The 6,234-nt window shown below is 37.5% G+C and overlaps 1 non-coding gene across 1 annotated transcript; it reads right to left on the bottom strand.

Annotated features, from left to right (window-relative positions):
- Window positions 1-5,884: 5,884 nt before the first annotated feature.
- Window positions 5,885-5,966, bottom strand: Trnal-uaa. The gene has a single exon. It is a non-coding gene; the product is annotated as a tRNA-Leu (tRNA).
- Between the last annotated feature and the right edge of the window lie 268 nt (window positions 5,967-6,234).

The following is a 6,234-nucleotide window of genomic DNA, read 5'->3' as shown; positions in this document are numbered from 1 at the left end:
CCCTCTTCTGAACAGTGCGAGTTGTTAGAATATGCGGCTGGTGTCAACGTGTGGGTTTCTCGGAGGCTTAAAGTCCCGGACATTCCGTCGGCTCAAAGGAACTGGGACAACATATATTGTTCGCATGTAATTGAAGATATCCGTAAAATATTTTTACAATCCTGATTAAATATATTATTGTCATCATGCCTCGGAATATATTGAATTATTTAGTTAAGAATCCAGATCGTCAGTGATTTCTCTTCTTTGCTTGGAAGAAGAGTTTGGCCCAAACTTCCCTTAATTTTCCATTTCTGCGTAGTTGTTCAGCTGAGTGTCCTCGCAACATGCTAGCTTAGCAAGTTGATTGGCAGCCGATGCGTACTCTTCATTAGCTACCTTCATTCCGTGTCTGTGTTCAATGAGCTACTCTACAGCGTCCTCTTCAGCACAGCCGATTGGATGTATATACAAGTTCCATCTTCAATGGATAACTTATTATGAATTTTAAAGAACTTTGAGACAACTCCACTCCATGTCAAGACAATCGGAATAATCTTTAAAAAAGAATACACGACTTGATGATAAAAGTTATAAAAAATATGATCATTATAAATCCGATTATTCATCTCTCTTACACGTGCTCATCGAATCTTTTATTTGGGAAAAAAAGTTCACCAAGGGGATCCACTCTCCTATTTGCCCTCAACAAAGGAATGTGCCCCGTATGGAAAGTAAACTATGTCCTGCCTTCGCTCTCGCCAGGCCGAGGATATCAAACGGTGTAGGCGTCGCTTACTTACTCGTTCATCCTAATATGCATTGACTAAGCAGTGACAATAATTAATGTTATAAATTAGGACTGTTCAGGAATGCCACATTTCCTGCCAAATGTGACCTGAATGCAATAATCGGGCGACCACTCGAATGGAAACAACCCTTCCTCTGACAAATACAGTCAACACGTCATACCCATAGAAAAGCCCCCCGAACACTGCTGGGTTGCCACCCTAGCATTGCTGTCATACACAAGCGAGGTTGTGCACTTTACATCCTTCTAATTCACATAATACAAACTACCCCATTTACAAATTCCACACGAGAAGGTTTTTCAGTATTTTCAAACTAAATTTACATTAATAAAAATACTTTAATGTTGGGGGAAACATTCTTTGGTTGAATAGACGTGGTGATCTCCAACTCAATGTCAGACATGTCGGAAACATCAAAGGATAACTCATCTCTACACAACATCAAATCATTAAACCCAACATTTCCCGTTTTCTGAGCCTATAAGCCTCAGGAACAACATATTCTCCCTCCTCTCTCCTATTTGATGGGGTAAATACGAGTCCATCGAGCTTAAATATATCCACGGAGTCACCTCAGTGTCGTCATCTCCTCTTTTTTGTCTGATTTGAATATTTTTTGACATTTGTTTGGTAGGCGGGGGTCTCTGAGTGGTCACATGAACTACTTTCGAAGGCACGTGCTCTGATTGAGGTCCACTTGTGGGCTTGGATTTCTTTTTTCCGTATTCTTGCTATTGTGTCTGATCAAGTAAGAGGAACTTGGCCTACAGTGCCCTCTCTGATGGCGGATATGGCTTTGGAGACCATTTGTTGGTTGTCCTTGAGGGAGGTTATTGCTGTCGTTTCTGAGCATTCAGTTTGATTCATTATTTGTTTAACTTGTTCGGAGAAAGCAGAGCTGTCCATTTGTCAGTTAAAGTCTATTTTGATTGTAATAAATAACTACAGCACAAATCAATATTACACGTTATTGATAATGTATTTATTTTTTTTAAAATTTAAATTTTATTTATGTAAACCAAAAGAGAAATAGTCATTGGCAGATAGCCAGAGTATTGCCTCTGACTATTGCTATAGATATTCTTTCGATTAAATACCGGTGCTCACACGGGTCGCCGGTAACCCTTCCGATTAATGTATTTATTTGTAAATTAAAAATATATTTTAATAATAATTAAATATATTTGAACTAAAATTACTGGCTGTTGATTTAAAAATAGTCTAATGTACACTAAAGCACATAAAAACGGTAATTATTTTAATGCTGGCAACAAATCAGAAATCTCCAAAATTAACTTAGAAAGAACGCAGCGCGTCTTCGTTGGACTGACCCTCAAGTCAGCGACATTATTTCTTTTTTTTAAAAAACTTATTTATCGACAAAAAAGAGTACAGTATAACCTCCATTTGGGGCATCAATTTTGAAAAATTGCCCCAAAAATAGAGGTTTCCCCAAAAATGGAGGTCTGAAATTTTCTTTATTTTTATAAAAATTTTAATAGTTTTAGCATATTTTTCATTAATTTATAAATAAATAAAGTATTTTTAAGAACATTTAAACATGTTTTCCACTAATTTTATTGATAATTAGAGTATTTTTCAAGTAGAAAAAAATTTTTATTCTATTATACACGAAAATAATCTGTTATTTTGTTTCCTGTTGCAGATTTCTTCATATGTATGCCCAATATTTTTCTGAAATTGTAATAGTCTTTTAACGCATCGGGAAACAAACGGTGAATATTCTCTTCAAGGTTATTCATTGCTGTTATCGTGTCCAAGTGTGAACAGTTGCATTCAGTTTGGTCATATATTGACTCATCATTATTTTCTTCTTCATTTTCAGCAATTACGTCTGCAATTATCGTGTCCAAATTTTCTTTCTCACTGTTAACTAAAAAATTTGAACTAGGAATCTGTTGCCGACAGTTATTAATTGTTTCCCAACAATTCGTTATTGTTTCAGGATTTAAATTTTGCCATGTTTTTCCAACAATTATTATGACATGACGAAGATTTATTTTTTTTAAATTAACAATTTGTAACTCAACGTCCTCAAAATAAAGAGTAAAATCCAATAAAGCGTTAAGATAATTGGACTTGAAAGATTTAATAATACCCATGTCTAACGGTTGAATTAATGAGGTTGTATTTTTTGGGAGAAAAAACAATTCAATGTTGGAAAGATGGATATATTTGTGACAGCTTGCGTTATCAAGTAACAAAACAATTTTCTCTTTTGCGTAATCATTTGTTCATTTGTAATGGTGAGCCATGTAATAAATATTTCTGATGTCATCCAACTGTTTTTAGATGATGAATATGAAACTCCATGTTCTTCAGGGTTAAAGTTTTTCATACAACGTGGGGATTTATATTTTCCTACTAACAATGGCTTCAATTTTTCGCCACAAGCACTGACCGACAAAAGAATAGTGAATTTTTCTTTACTCCTTTTAATTCCGAAACAATCTTCATCCGAACTTACAAATGATTTTGAAGGTATCCTTTTAATATATAACCCAGTTTCGTCGCAATTAAAAATATTTTGAAGACCATATTCTTTTACGTATTCATCATACTTGGAAAAAAACATATCAAGCGAAGAAACATCGGAAGAGTTTTTCTCTCCACTAATTGTCTTAAATGACAACATATGTCTTTTCTTAAATTTTTCCAACCAGCCATTGGACCCTTTGAACGCCGAATAATTCAACATCCTTGCTACTTTGGAAGCAATATTTTTTAAAAGAGGACCGGACACAGGAATAAATTCTTCCCTTGTCTTGGTGAAAGCCTCAAAAACAATTTTATCCAATTTTTGGGATAAAGTATGAGGAGAGCGTTGAATATTTCTGGGAAAATCTGTTTGAACAGCCCCAGTATTAAAAAAATTGAGATAATTTTTTTTAATACGTGACACAGCGCCTAAAAACTTACATTAATAAAAAACCTTTACTAATTTTGTACTTATCTACAATATCTCGTTCAGTAAGATGTTTATTTTCACTTAATTCCTTGGCAATTTTGATCTTTAACTCAAGACTAAGCTTACGAGCCATAACAACAAGAATACAAAAATTACACGAGGCTTCCAAATGAAAGTTTATATAATTAATTTTAATTTTAATAGCAAATATGTATATAAATTAAAAATCCTGTGCCCCACTTAGAGGTTCCGGTAATTTCTAAATTTGGAAATTACCGCATAAAAATTATATCCTTTTCAAACTACCCCAAAAATAGAGGTTTCCCCAAAAATAGAGGTTCCCCAAGCCAGAGGTCTGCCCCAAATGGAGGTTATACTGTATAAAGATTATTTAATAACTAATGCCTCACGAGACGTTCGGCCGGCCTCGCGAATAGCAAAGCCATTCCCACGGATCACGGCGATCGACAGACCTTCCAAGAGCCAGGATGACTCTCCTGAATCGTGTCTTACTCTTCACATTCGTCGGCCGAGAGAGCGAAGAAAGCGGAGTGTCTTGGGACCGAAGATCTCCGAAGACTCCAAACGATTAGAGATAAATAAACCAATTCTTAAAAAAGTTTCCCAATATGTATTGACTCGTCCTTAGCTTTAACAAAATAAATAATTCATTATTTTAAACACTGGCACATAACACGGCCAGGCAGTTCAATCGGAAAAAATCATCTTTTACAAAGAGTTTCGTTGGCGATCGTCCGAGGGAATTGCCAGCTCATTGGAGTTTTTTATTACGGTTTTTTACGCAGATACACTTTAAATATATTTTTTTGAAAGAAACTGTTATTTACTAGAAGTTAACAAAGCCATCTATCCGAAGTGAACCCCGCCAACATATGACGTTGCGTTGCCTCTCACGATAGCAACGGAGATCAACTGGAGAAGCCACCGGGTCTCACGTGTGTCATGGCTTTTTAATGTGGCTAAGCGTCCAAGTTTCTTTAGGAAGCGAAGCGATTCCCCACTTATTCCTCCAGTTGTCTCGACCACAATCGGACAGATGACCAAAATAATGTCAGAGGAATAAAATAATCAAATGTGGTGATCCCCAAAAGTCCAATCAGTGGCAGCAAAAAAGGATTGGTGACGGGAGCCAATAAACTGCACATTTGTGCCACAATAAGCCGCAACACAATATTTGAAGACACCACTCCATAAAGCCATAAAACACATTTTGGCTGAGAAAGCATCATTTGAGACGGAAAAATGAAAAATCCAGTAAAAATCAAATTGAAGCCCAAAATAGGCCAGAGAGGCCGAAACGAGTCCTTAAACGAGCCCGTCCTCCATTTCCCCAGAACATACGCTGAATGAACGTTATATAAACAAGCAGGGACAGATATACACCAGATAGTGATCTGATAAATTATCTCCGCCAATTCGTAGTAGTGCAAGTTGTAGAAAACCAGTCCAAGGGCTGGAAGTGGCTGGAAAAGTGGAAGAACGGCCAAGAAAAGTGTCAGTCCCAGAAAAGTAGGATTGTAAGCCCAGGGAAGGAAGAGAGTGCCAGTAATGTATTTCTCCCAATGTGAGAGATAAAACAAAAAGAGAACTGAGCCAAGATTGAAAACTAATCTCCCAAGTGACATCCCTCCACTGCCCCCGCAGACATAAAGGGAGGAGAAGACGAACATGACCAACAAAAAGGCAAACAGCCGTGGTCGAGGAGTTCCCCCATTGCACTGCTGATCCCCAACTTCCTGGCCTGCATTCCGTCAGTTCCGTCGAGGGTGTGTGAGAGAAATGTGCAGAGGGAAGTGACAAGCCACGCCCAGCCAGGAATGGGAAGAAGGAAGACGACAAGTAGGTTGAACCACAAAAATTATGGTCGTATTGGTCAATGGCAAAATAGGCTATGATGAGGACAGACAAACTGAGGAGGGATATGACATTCGGGGATAGCCAGACCGGGTAGTAGGACTCGGCAATCCAACGCCAGAATGGCTTGGTTATGTATTTAGACACAGGACTGTTGTCTACAGCACTGTATTTGTATGCTTTTATTCTCTCCGCTTCGTTGCTATCAAGATACGATGTAAAAAACGACATTTATACAACAACCACGGCACACTTTAAATATTAAAAGTTTATTTAAAAATTGAGAAAATACCGACAGTGGGATTCGAACCCACGAGGACACTGTCCAATGCATCTTAAGTGCACCGCCTTAACCGCTCGGCCATATCGGTGTTTTTATAGTTTTATTACTTTTAAAAACTAACTACATATTTACGCTATTTGTATATTAGCCTCGCATGTGCAACACTCAATGTAACGATATTTAAGGTTAGTTTTTTCCATTTTCTTCTGTCGTATGCGAGTGATCTCAATTCGTCCAGGTCGTCCCCCGTCTTTAGGTTTTTCCTCACTCGATTTAGGTCTTTGTTTAAGGCAGTTGGAAGTGTCGATCTAGGTCGTCCGCGGAAGGGTATGTCGCATCTGTCGAAGTAGTCTTCC

Source organism: Octopus sinensis, unplaced genomic scaffold (assembly GCF_006345805.1).
Source record: "Octopus sinensis unplaced genomic scaffold, ASM634580v1 Contig15230, whole genome shotgun sequence".
Taxonomy (NCBI): Eukaryota; Metazoa; Mollusca; class Cephalopoda; order Octopoda; family Octopodidae; genus Octopus; species Octopus sinensis.
Note: the sequence above shows the minus strand (reverse complement) of the source record. Positions and strands in the feature narration are given on the sequence as shown.